This window comes from Amblyraja radiata, chromosome 15 (genome assembly GCF_010909765.2).
Source record: "Amblyraja radiata isolate CabotCenter1 chromosome 15, sAmbRad1.1.pri, whole genome shotgun sequence".
NCBI lineage: Eukaryota > Metazoa > Chordata > Chondrichthyes > Rajiformes > Rajidae > Amblyraja > Amblyraja radiata.
In genome coordinates, this window is record NC_045970.1 from 51,063,317 (window position 1) to 51,074,832 (window position 11,516).

General features: G+C 45.3%; 1 pseudogene; it reads left to right on the forward strand.

Moving 5' to 3' along the window:
• The first annotated feature begins 8,662 nt into the window (after positions 1-8,662).
• On the forward strand, positions 8,663-8,834 carry LOC116981683 (annotated as a pseudogene).
• Positions 8,835-11,516: the final 2,682 nt, after the last annotated feature.

Sequence of the window (11,516 nt, forward strand, 5' to 3'; positions counted from 1 at the left end):
CGCTGAGTCTGGGGAGCTGGGGGTGAACCATGTCTCTGTGAAACAGAACACAGAGCATTCCCTCAGCTCCCTTTGATAAAGCAGTCTTGCCCTTAAGTCCTCCACTTTGTTTTCAAGGGACTGTACATTGGCCAGTAGGATAGTAGGGAGAGGGGGCCGAAGTCCCCTGCGCTTCACTCTGACTTGAAGTCCTGCCCGACGGCCACGTTTCCGGACACAATGGAGGCTTCCCCTTTGTTTCCAGGTACTGTGCTTGCTGTACCTGCTGTTTCTGCGGACTCAGAGTCGTCAGCTCCAGCTCCGTTGTTCCTGGAAGATCCAGCCCGTCGGCTCTGGGGGTCATCCTGGGGTTTCAAGGTACAGTACCTGTGATCCACAGTCGGGTCGGGAGTTCCGCAGCCAGCGTGGGAAAATTCAAAGTCCGCGGTTACCGCAGCTGCGGGAGGTCGCGAAATTGCGAGAGCCTTGAAGTGCTCCAGCAGCTTCTCCGAAACGGCACCGATTTCTGCCGTTTTTCTGATCCAGGTGAGTTGTTGAAAATTGTAGTTGAGCCTTTTCTTTTCCGGAGCTTCGCAAAAGTCGCCGCAGGCAGGCGCCATCTTGCCAATATTGGGGGGGGGGGGGGGGGGGGGGGGGGGAGGGGGGGAGGGGAATGTCAGCTCCCCCGCGCTGGGCGATCGAACCTTGCGTCGGGGCTGGTCGCACCTTTCGCGACGTTGGAGATCCTGACACGGCCTCACCCGATGACTGTGAGCCCTTGGTGTTGGTTCCGCGGTGGTCGTGGTGGGAGCGATCCCAGGCAAGGGATCAGTTCTGATGTTAATTCCGCACCCTTTGGCCCACCAAGTCCGCGCCGACCAGAGATCACCCGGTACACCAAGGCCAATTTTACAACTTACTGAAGCCAATTAACCTACAAACCTGCAAGTATTTGGAGTGTGGGTGGCAACCGGACCAATAGGAAAAAACACATGCGGTCACAGGGAGAACGTACATATTCCGTACAAACAGCATCCGTGGTCAGGATCAAACCTGGGTCTCTGGCACTGTAAGGCAGTAATTCTACCACTGCCACCCTAATCCAATTTGGTCTATGTTCCGCTCTTCCAATACCCATGTATTGGTTTGGAAGAGTATGGGACAACAGGGGGCAAATGGGACTAGCGTGGATGTCCATCTAGGTTGGCATGGTTGAGTTTTGTCAAAGCGCCTGTTTCTTTACTGTATGATGAAACCCCCCCTCTTTTCTGTGGCTCCCACCAGTGCATATCCATTTTTGCCACCTAGTCACCCATCTCCTCCCTCCGCCGTACACTCATTTCCCATCCCCAAGTTACTAATTTCCTGATCTCCCCCCTCTCCCCACAACCCTTCCATCTATTTCCTTCTCTCTGGCCTTACATTTCACTCCTCTCTTTATCCGACATAATTTTGCCTCCTTTTCATCTCCAGCCTTTGTCACTCACTCCATCCATCTGCCCACCCCCCCACTATCACTATCCATCTATCACGTGTCAGGCTTTGTCCCACTTCCACTTCTCTTCACTAGCCTCCCCCCTCCCCCCTACTACAATTAGTAAAAAAGGGTGCTGACCCAGAATCTGTTCTATCCATGTTGTGTGAGGGAGCTCATGTCTTACACACATGATTGAGTTTTTGAGGAGGTAATGAAGACTATCAGTGTAGCACCATGGATGTTGTACAAAATATTCAACAAAGTTCCTCATGTAATGAATTATAACTCATGGTACCGAAAAAGCAACTGAATGTAATTGGAGCCTTACACGTTGTTAACTATATACCAATTTGGAGACAGGCCAAATTTTGAATTTGTATATGTGATTGATAAATAGTCAGGATAAGTGGTCTCTGTGGAACCAATCCATGCAGAACATTGCTTCTCATTTTCATTGTGTTCTTAACATCCCTGTCTGCTGCAAACATGCAATATTTTTTTTGCTATCTGCTTCCTTCGGCGTTACGCTACTTGCACAAGCAATCTCTTCCTTTCAGATACAAATCTATTCTACATGGTCAGAAAAATTATCCTTAACTTATGCGGGGAAGATTGCTTTAACACACGAGAGAGGCAATACTGTATTTGGATACCTCTAATTCACCAATTCTATTGGGTTCTAAGTATCATCATACATGTAATGGTATTGGGAAGAAGTCACCAATTAAGTGACAATTTATGACAAATATTGATTCAGAGGAGCTACTGGGCACTGCTTGATCTTCGGAGTACGATTTTTATTTAAAATTTTAATCAAAGTAAAAATTCACCATTTTACTGCAATTAAATATCTGGAGAATGAGACACAAGAAACCGCAGATGCTGAAATCCCGAGCAAAAACCAAAGTGCTGGAGTAACTCAGCGGGTCAGACATCATCTGTGGAATGAATGGCCAGACGATGCTTCAGGGTCTCTGGAGTCCTTGAGTTAAGACAAAAATGTCACAAGAGAGTGATCCTGAAGGGTACAAGCCACTGCTTACGAACGCCCAACTTATGGATACCTTTACACATGAACTAGCTCCAATAATATTATTAGATTCAAAACCCTGACGTGTATATATATATATATGTCTGTTGCATTCAACTGCAAAACTAGTTTCCCCTCTCTTTCCATTTTTATTGTTTGTTCATTCTTATTAGTCGTAAATCCTTATGAGATCACTCATTACTATACTCTGGATGTTACGAAATCACTCATTACTATACTCTGGATGTACGAAAAACGTACTGAGGGATTTTAGGGTATTATGGTTGTGTAAAAACAGAATCTATTTGTTACGCAGGGTTGCCCTATACTGTAGTCTCAACATGTTAAGCAGCAATATATACACAAAGTATTAAAAGCTAGCCTATTGCACCGAGGAACAACTGATTTGTAGAATGAATATAATTTTGTCCTGGATGTGATTAAAAGTAGTAGTAGCAGCAGAAAAAATTGAGTCATTTATGATATCGCCGGTGTCTCAGCAGGGTTGATGACTGAGCACATCCCTTTCAACACAAAGAGCAGGTAAACGGCATCACTGTATCGGTTGTATGAACACGCAGGTGTTTCAATGGGTGGGATGTGTTTGGGGAATCCCTTCCCACACATGGAACAGGTGAAAGGCCTCGCCCCAGTGTGGACCCGCTGATGCGTCAGCTGCTGACGGTCAGCAGAGTGGATGACTGACTGAAGCCCTTCAAACTGACAGAGCAGGTCAAGGGCTTCTCCCCGGTGTGAATTTGCAAGTGCTGGATCAGGTTGGATGAATACCTTTTACTTTGATTAAAATGTAATCAATTTTAAATAAAAAACACCTGAACCTCTTCTCACAGTGAGAGTAATTAAATGGTCTCTTGTCGGTGTGAGCTCGCTGCTGTGACTCGATTGCGTGAATCATTTCCCGCACATTGTGCAGGTGAACTGTGTCCCCAGTGTCTCCCCAATGTGACTGCGCCGATGAATTTCCAGCTGAGACCGATAATTTAGTCCCTTGTCACCAAACTTGTCACAGTGTCCACATATAAATGCGTTCTCTCTCCCTCTCCCCCCCCCCCTCCCCCCCCCTCCCCCACTCCCCCCCCCCTCCCCCACTCCCCCCCCCCCTCTCTCGGTCTCTGTCTCTCTCTCTCTCTCGCTTTCTCTCTGTCTCTGTCTCTCCCTGTCTCTCCCTGTGAATGTGGAGATAGGCTGGAGGGTGATGAGAAGGGACACAAAAGCCTACACCTGATATGGTTGCAAAGTGATAAAGAGAACCATTTAAGGGACGGTGAACAAAACTTTCCCCGCTGGAGAAACTCAGCGGGTGCAGCAGCATCTACGGAGCGAAGGAAACAGGCAACGTTTCGGGCCGAAACCCTTCTTCAGACTGATTACTTCTTCAGAACCTTTCTTAAACACTATTTAAGGGACGGATGGACAGATGGAGCCAAATGGTGAAGGGGGGTGCATTAGATGAAGTAGTCGGATGGAAAGGAAATGGATGACGGTCAGCTGGACTGTGTGGGTGTGGATAACATAACAAAATTGAGAGAACCATTGGTGGATAGGAAGGGTTGAGTGAGAGAGAGTTGGTGTAATGTAACCAAGGCTATTGGCAATACCATATGATATTGGCGAGATGTAGTAAACTACAGAGATTGCAAAGGAATGTAGTCGGGGTTAACTTGGATGGCGACAGGGTTCGTTTACTTTAGAAACATAGAAAATAGCTGCAGGAGGAGGCCATTTGGCCCTTCGACCCAGCGCCGCAGAGATAAGGCAAAGAAACAGGCCCTTCGGCCAAACGAGTCTACGTCAATTGACAATCACCTCGTACACTGTTGTTCTATACTACAAATTAGAGACAATTTACAGAAACAAATGAACCGACAAACCTACCAGAGATTGGCATTTAAGTTCATGACCGTGAGATTTAAAAATCGTGTTATATTGTGAATTCTTGTGTGAATGGGATCAGTTGTTATTTGTTATTTGTTATTTGGATACTTCGGTAGTAGATAATTAGAGGAACGATGCCGGAACAAAGTCGCTTGAATTTTAAGGGGAAGTTGGTATTAGATTGTGCATGGAACATAGAAATATAGAAACATAGAAAAATAAATGCAGGAGTAGGACTTCGAGCGAGCACATATGATCATGGCTGATCATCTAAAATCAGTACCCCGTTCCTGCTTTTCCGCCATATGCCTTGATTCCTTTAGCCCTAAGAGCTAAACCTAACTCTCCCTTGAAAACATCCAGTGACTTGGCCTCCACTGCCTTCTGTGGCAGAGAATTCCACAGATTCACAACTCTCTGGGTGAAGATGTTTTTCCTAATCTCTGTCCTAAATGGCCTACCCCTTATTATTTAATTGTGACCCCTGGTTTTGGTCTCTCCCAACATTGGGCACATTTTTCCAGCATCTAGCCTGTCCGATGGTTTAAGAATTTTACATGTTTCTATAAGATCTCCTCTCATCGTTCTAAATTCCACTGAATGCTAACCCAGTCGACTCATTCTTTCATCATATGCCAATCGCACAATTTAGGGAATTAACCTGGTGAACCTACGCTGCACTCCCTCAATAATAATAATGTTCTTCCTCAAATTAGTAGACCAAAATGTCACATAATACTCCAGGTGCGGTCTCACCAAGGCCCTGTACAACTGCAGTAGGACCTCCTTGCTCCTAAACTCATATCCGCTCACAATGAAGGCGAAAATGCCATTAGCTTTCTTCACTGCTTGCTGTACCTGCATGTTTACTTTCAGTGACTGATGTCCAATCAAACCCAGGTCACGAAGTGGATAACCTTATGTTTATCCTCATTATAATGCATCTGCCCACTCACCCAACGTATCCAAGTCACCCTGCAACCTCATATCATCCTAATCGCAGCTCACACTGCCGCCCAGCTTTGCAAAGTTTGCATCCGCAAACTTGGAGATGTCCCTCGTCTAAATCGTTAATATATATTGTAATAACTGGTGTCCCAGCATCGAGCCTTGCTGCACACCATTAAACACTGCCTGCCATTCTGAAAAGGATCCGTTAGCTCCTACTCTTTGATTCCTGTCTGCCAACCAGTTCTCTATTCATGTCAAAACCCTACCGTCAATACCATGTGCTCTAATTTTTCACACTAATCTCTGTGTGAGACCTTCTCAAGTGCTTTTTGAATGTCTTGATACATCACATCCCTTATCCATTCTACTTGTCACATCCTCAAAAAATTCCAGAAGATTAGTCGGCATGATTTCCCCGTCATAAATCCATGCTGACTTTGACCGATCCAGTCACCGCTTTCCAAATACGTTGCTATGACATATTTAACAATCGACGCAAACATATTCCCCATTAGCGATGTAAGGCTAACTCGTCTATAATGCCCTGTATTCTCTCTCCCTTCTTTCTTAAAAAGTGAGGTTACATTGGTTACAGTCCACAGGAACTAATCCAGAGTTGAGGGAACATTGGAAAATGATCACCAATGCATCCACGATTTCTAGGGCCATCTGCTTGAGTACGCTGGGATGCAGACCATCAGGCCCTGGGGATTTATCTGCCTTCAGTCCCAACAGTTTTTTTAAACAATTTCCTGTCCAATGCGGATTCAGTTCTTCCCTCGCACTAGATCCTCGGTCCCCTAGTATTTCTGGAAGATTGTATGTGTCTTCCTTAGTGAAGACAGAAACAAAGTACTCGTTTAACTGTTCTGCCATTTCCTTATTTCCCATTATAAATTCACCTGTCTCTGAATGTAAAGGACCTAAATTTGGCTTCGCTAATCTTCTTCTTACATATCTAAAGAAGCTTTTAGTCAGTTTTTATTTTCCCCACAGGCTTTCTTTCATGCTCTTTTTCCTCCTCGCAATTAACCCATTTGTTTTCCTCTGTTGAGTTCTAAATTTCTCGCAGTCCTCGGATTTGCTGCTTCAAGCCAATGTATATGCCTTTTCTTGGATTTAACACTATCCTTGATTTCCCTCGTTATCCACGATTGAGCCGCCTTCGCCAGACAGGGATGAACAATTTTGGAGTTCATCAATGCGGTCTTTAAATCTTTGCCATTGTATCCCCACTGTCAGGTAAGCAGGTAAGGCACTCTGCAATTTTTCCAACTTACCTTGCAGGTAGGGAAATGCAGAGTGACCAGAAGAAGCTGCGGGAAAGCTGGAGGAGCAGCAGCCGACGGCACGCGAAATTTCCGGAGAGGAAATAGCTGTGCCCGACTTCGCTCCCGCACCGGCAAAATTCACTTCTCGGCCGGGCGGGAAGCGAAGCAAAAGACGTCCCGTATGTCAGACTCAGGCGAGTCTGGCTTGGAGCAGTCGCTAGCGGCCAGTGCTGTGAACACCGGGGCCGATTGAAGCGGCTGGAGGACAGGGAACAACCGCGAGGGACCAGTGCTGTGAGTACCGGGGTCGGTCCGAGGGGTCCCTACGAGCAGCCGGGAGCGGCCAGTGCTGAGGGCATTGGAGCCGGTTTGACGGGCTGCAAAACGACCGCGAGGGACCAATGCCGTGAGCACCGGGGTCGGTCCCAGCGGTTTGAGATTAACGAGCAGCCGGGAGCGGCCAGTGCTGAGGGCATTGGAGCCGGTTTGACCGGCTGCAGAGCAACCGCGAGGGACCAGTGCCGTGAGCACCGGGGTCGGTCCGAGCGGTTGGAGTTAACGGGCATTGGAGCAGGTTTGACCGGCTGCAGGACTACCGCGAGCGACCAGTGCCCGTGAGCACCGGGGTCGGCGGTTGCTCAAGGAGATCCTCCGTGGCAGACTCCGGGACATGGAGGCTGCCACAGTGGGCAACTAGTAAGCCCCACAGCGGTACCCCTCGGGGGCTGCACAGTGTCTCTTCCTCATCAGAGGAGAACACGGAGGATCAGTTCTGGGCAGACCCTGAACGGGCCGTAGAACTACTCACCTCCAGTGAGCCTGGGGTGAAAGGAAACATGTTGGGACTCCCTGAGGGACGCTCAGGCCAACTGTGTGCGGCCCGTGAGCACTGCACCGCGCTGGAATTGCAGTTGCAGCGCCGCAGGGAAGTACCGACGGCACAGTGGTCGTGAACACTGCACCGCGTTGGCACTGCAGGACCTACACCTGGGAGAACATACCGCGTTGGAGGGATGCAGGTCCAAGAAGAAAGCCTCTAGTGGGTAAGTCCCGTGGCAGCACCTTTTTACAGGGCTGTAGCTCACTTCTATTACTACAGGGAAGTGCTTGAGGGAAGGACAGATTCAGGAGATGGAAGCAGCACCTTCTATAGGGCTATATCATGCTTTCTCCCTCCCCAGTAGACTCTTCTGTCAGAAGAATGCTGGGGTCTAGTCCTGGACAGGTAATAGATATATTGCTGTAACTATGAAGTGATGCAATTCTTAGTCACCAAGTCATAGAGTGCATTATTGGTCCTTTCCTGATAGAAATACAGGAATTATATGTTGTGATTAAGGATTTAGCAGGCCAAACTTGATGGCATATTCCATCCTCATCTGGCAGTCACAAGGGAATGTCTGTTTTATGTTTCAGGGGAAATCAACAGGGATAAGTTAAAGCTAACTGGGAAAGATCTATTAACCAGATTAGAAGCTAGCATAGACTATATGGCTTCCTATCAACTGACGGGGAAAACATTAGCCATAGCTGTCACTGGCCACCGAGGATTGTAAATGCCTGAATGTACTAACCATTTTATTATGCTTCTGGAACATCCAACCGGGATTGACGCGGGCCTGCGTTAACCCCAAACCTCCAAGCAAAACCTTTTATTTGGAGGTGACCCATCTAGAAGGTCAAGGAGTTGGACGATGAAGCCAAACTGGAGTTCACCTAGATGTCCAAACATCGTCCTCAAAGGTATCGCCCTATGCTGGAAGATGTATTCACCCACAACACACGGCCTCGGCGATCCAGAAGGAAACGGAAACCCACTGGTAACTAAGGAAGTCTGGTTTCTTTACTAAATTAAGGAAGGAAGGAGGTTGGTGCGAGAAAGACATCGGAGAATAATTTGACTCTCATATCTTAAACAGTAGCCAGGGATACACAATAATGGATGTTGCACTATGTTAATGGCTGATGGCACAACATGATATGGAACACCTGATGTCGATCTATTCGCATTCCAGACTTTAATCACCAATTACCAATTATGTTCATTGGGGAACATATATCAGGTCTCGGGTTTTGGCTAAGATCAAGTATAACATCTGTTCTTATCAGTTAATATCTGACATGTCCCTTATCTAGGGACCATATATAAATATTAATACAATATACACATTTTGAGAACGGGAACCTTTGTTATTGTGAAGTAGTTGCTTTTAAGGGTACTATATGGCAAGCATTGACTCATCGCATGCTTACTATTCAGTCCATAACAGGTGACCACGGACGTTAATTTGATCTAATTGGATGTCTCAGCTCTAACAGTATAGAACACCATCTAATGTGTTTACATTAGCACCTAGGTTATTTACAAAATATCAAACCAGCCACACAATGGTACAGCTTCTCTTGGATGACATACTAATTGTGGGAAACTTTAGAACTGGCTGAACAAACAGGCAGCCACTAAACAATTATTTGGAAACTAGGATTTATTATCAATCCAATTAAATCAAATAATTAAGCCTTCAACTAAGGGATATTTGGGGTACACCATTAACTCAGTTCTCATGTCAGGTATTTGCAAGAAGTTACAGCCTTAAATAGAGGCATACAGCAAATCATTGTCATGGAGATAACCACCTATCAGAATGGTAGCTAGAATATTGGCAACGTTATGGCTCCAGCCACACAATTCGGACCCTTAAATTATAATTTACAGAGGGCCAAAATACGAACTCTTAAAAAAATTATGGTGGTCATTTCGATAGAATGATGAAGCCATACAGAAGCCATATTATAACTATATGATGGGAAGATAACATTGAGCATTGTTCCAATCCAATCATTGTCAGCAACCAGTCTGAGTCCTACAAATGGATGTTATGCACAAGGATGCTGTGCTACTTATCCCATCGCCAGCTGTGGAGGAAGATGAAATGCACAGGAGGCATCATATTACTAACACTGGGCATAACTACCTGGGAATTGGGGGCTGTTCATGGCCCTTACTCATGTTGCTCTGGGTTATATTAATCGGTATTAGATTATTATTGGCAACACCATTGTGGTAGCACATATCTTTTATATTATATTATAGAGTCTGAAAGCTCCGGTATCACATCTGGGACTGATGACCAGAGCTATGGACATGATATCAGCGGCCACAGACAATCAACCTAAGACAATACCCAGTATACATAACTTATGGGAGATGTATTGCAACTATTATACATCATCCAGCCTGTTGGAATCTCAGGTTAGCCCACATCATAAGAGGGGCACTTGTATGTGAATTCCCCAACGACCAGGTATTCCCAAATATGCGACATCAGCATCGCCCTACGTTGTAAGAAACTGGGCTCCAGCCACAGCGCTGTCATTACAGCCTTTGAGATGTTTTATAAAACTGTCATGCTGATGGCTTTGGTCACGGAATAGGACTCAGTCCCTACTATTAAGGCTGGATACTTGATCAGTTCACCTGGGTACTTACATTTTCTATATTCAGGAATTAAGAGACTAACAGACCAGGGACAGAGCATTACAATGTTGGGACTCACTCACTGGAACAAAACTTATGAGGGGAATTTTTAATACTATCCTCAAGAACCAGATACTCCCACGTATGGGATGTAAGAATAATCATGAAGATGCTCAGGAATTGGTCTCCAGCAACAGTTCTGTCCCTACACAGACTGACATTAATACAGTCATCCTAATGGTATTGGTCACTGCGCAGAGGATACAGTCACTGCAAAAGCTAGACTGGACAACATGACTTCCTCAACAGAAAATATTAGGTTTCATATTTAGGAGTTAGTAAGCAGAACAGAAAGGGATCAGCAGGCCTCAATATACAATCAGGTCATACCCAACAGATGACCGTCTGTGTATAGTAAGACATGTGCCGTTATACATGGAAAAACGAATATCCTAAGAGGCAATGAAAAGGCACATTTTGGTCAGCCACTAGCAACCACACCAAGAGTGACGGTCCAGACCATCTCAAGATGGCTGAAACAGGTGCTAACACAGGCTGGGGAGGATATTAATATTTTAAAATCTCTTTCCACCAGGGCTGCAGCTACATCGGCAGCAATACAGTTGGATGTACCAATGGACCAAATCCTCAAGGCAGCAGGATGGTCTGTAGAGGAAAACATTCCAATTATTTTATAATAAACCAGTAATGAAACCTGGAACGTTTGCAGAAACAATTTTAAGTTCTGTAAATTAATTTAAACCCATAAAAAGGGGTCATAAATTTGTGTTAACAAATTTTATGATTTCAATGTCGAATTCATGTCCAAATTATGTTAACACAATTCTTCCCACAGTCAAGGCAGACGTGATGCATGGACTCGTTTCCACGGCATGAAATCACAGATCTTTAAAATCTTCACGTAGTCACTCACGTGACTCCGAAGTAAAATAGCAAGATTAAACGAGAACTTACCAGTTTGAAGTTTGATCTTTATTTTATGTGGAGAAACGTTGAGGGAATACGTGCCCTCCGCTCCCACCCTTGATCATAGTCTGAACTGGTATCTGTTGTCTAATCTTACTATCTTTAGTCATTATAGTTATCTGTGATTCCACACCGCTGCTTTGAAGAATTACACGCATGCGTCCTGGCGGGGTTCTTCACGTATTCCCTCAACGTTCCTCCTCATAAAATAAAGATCAAACTTCAAACTGGTAAGTTCTCGTTTAATCTTACTATTATTCCTCATTACACAATACCCAGTCTAGGATGACATGTCTTCTAGTCAGTTCTTCTACTTATTGGTTTAATAAACGATCCCTTCCAGGAAATCCTCCTCCTCAGCGCTGCTACCAATTTGGTTGGCCTAATCTATATGTAGATTAAAGTTATCCATAATAACTGCTGTACCTTTGTTACACGCATCCCTAA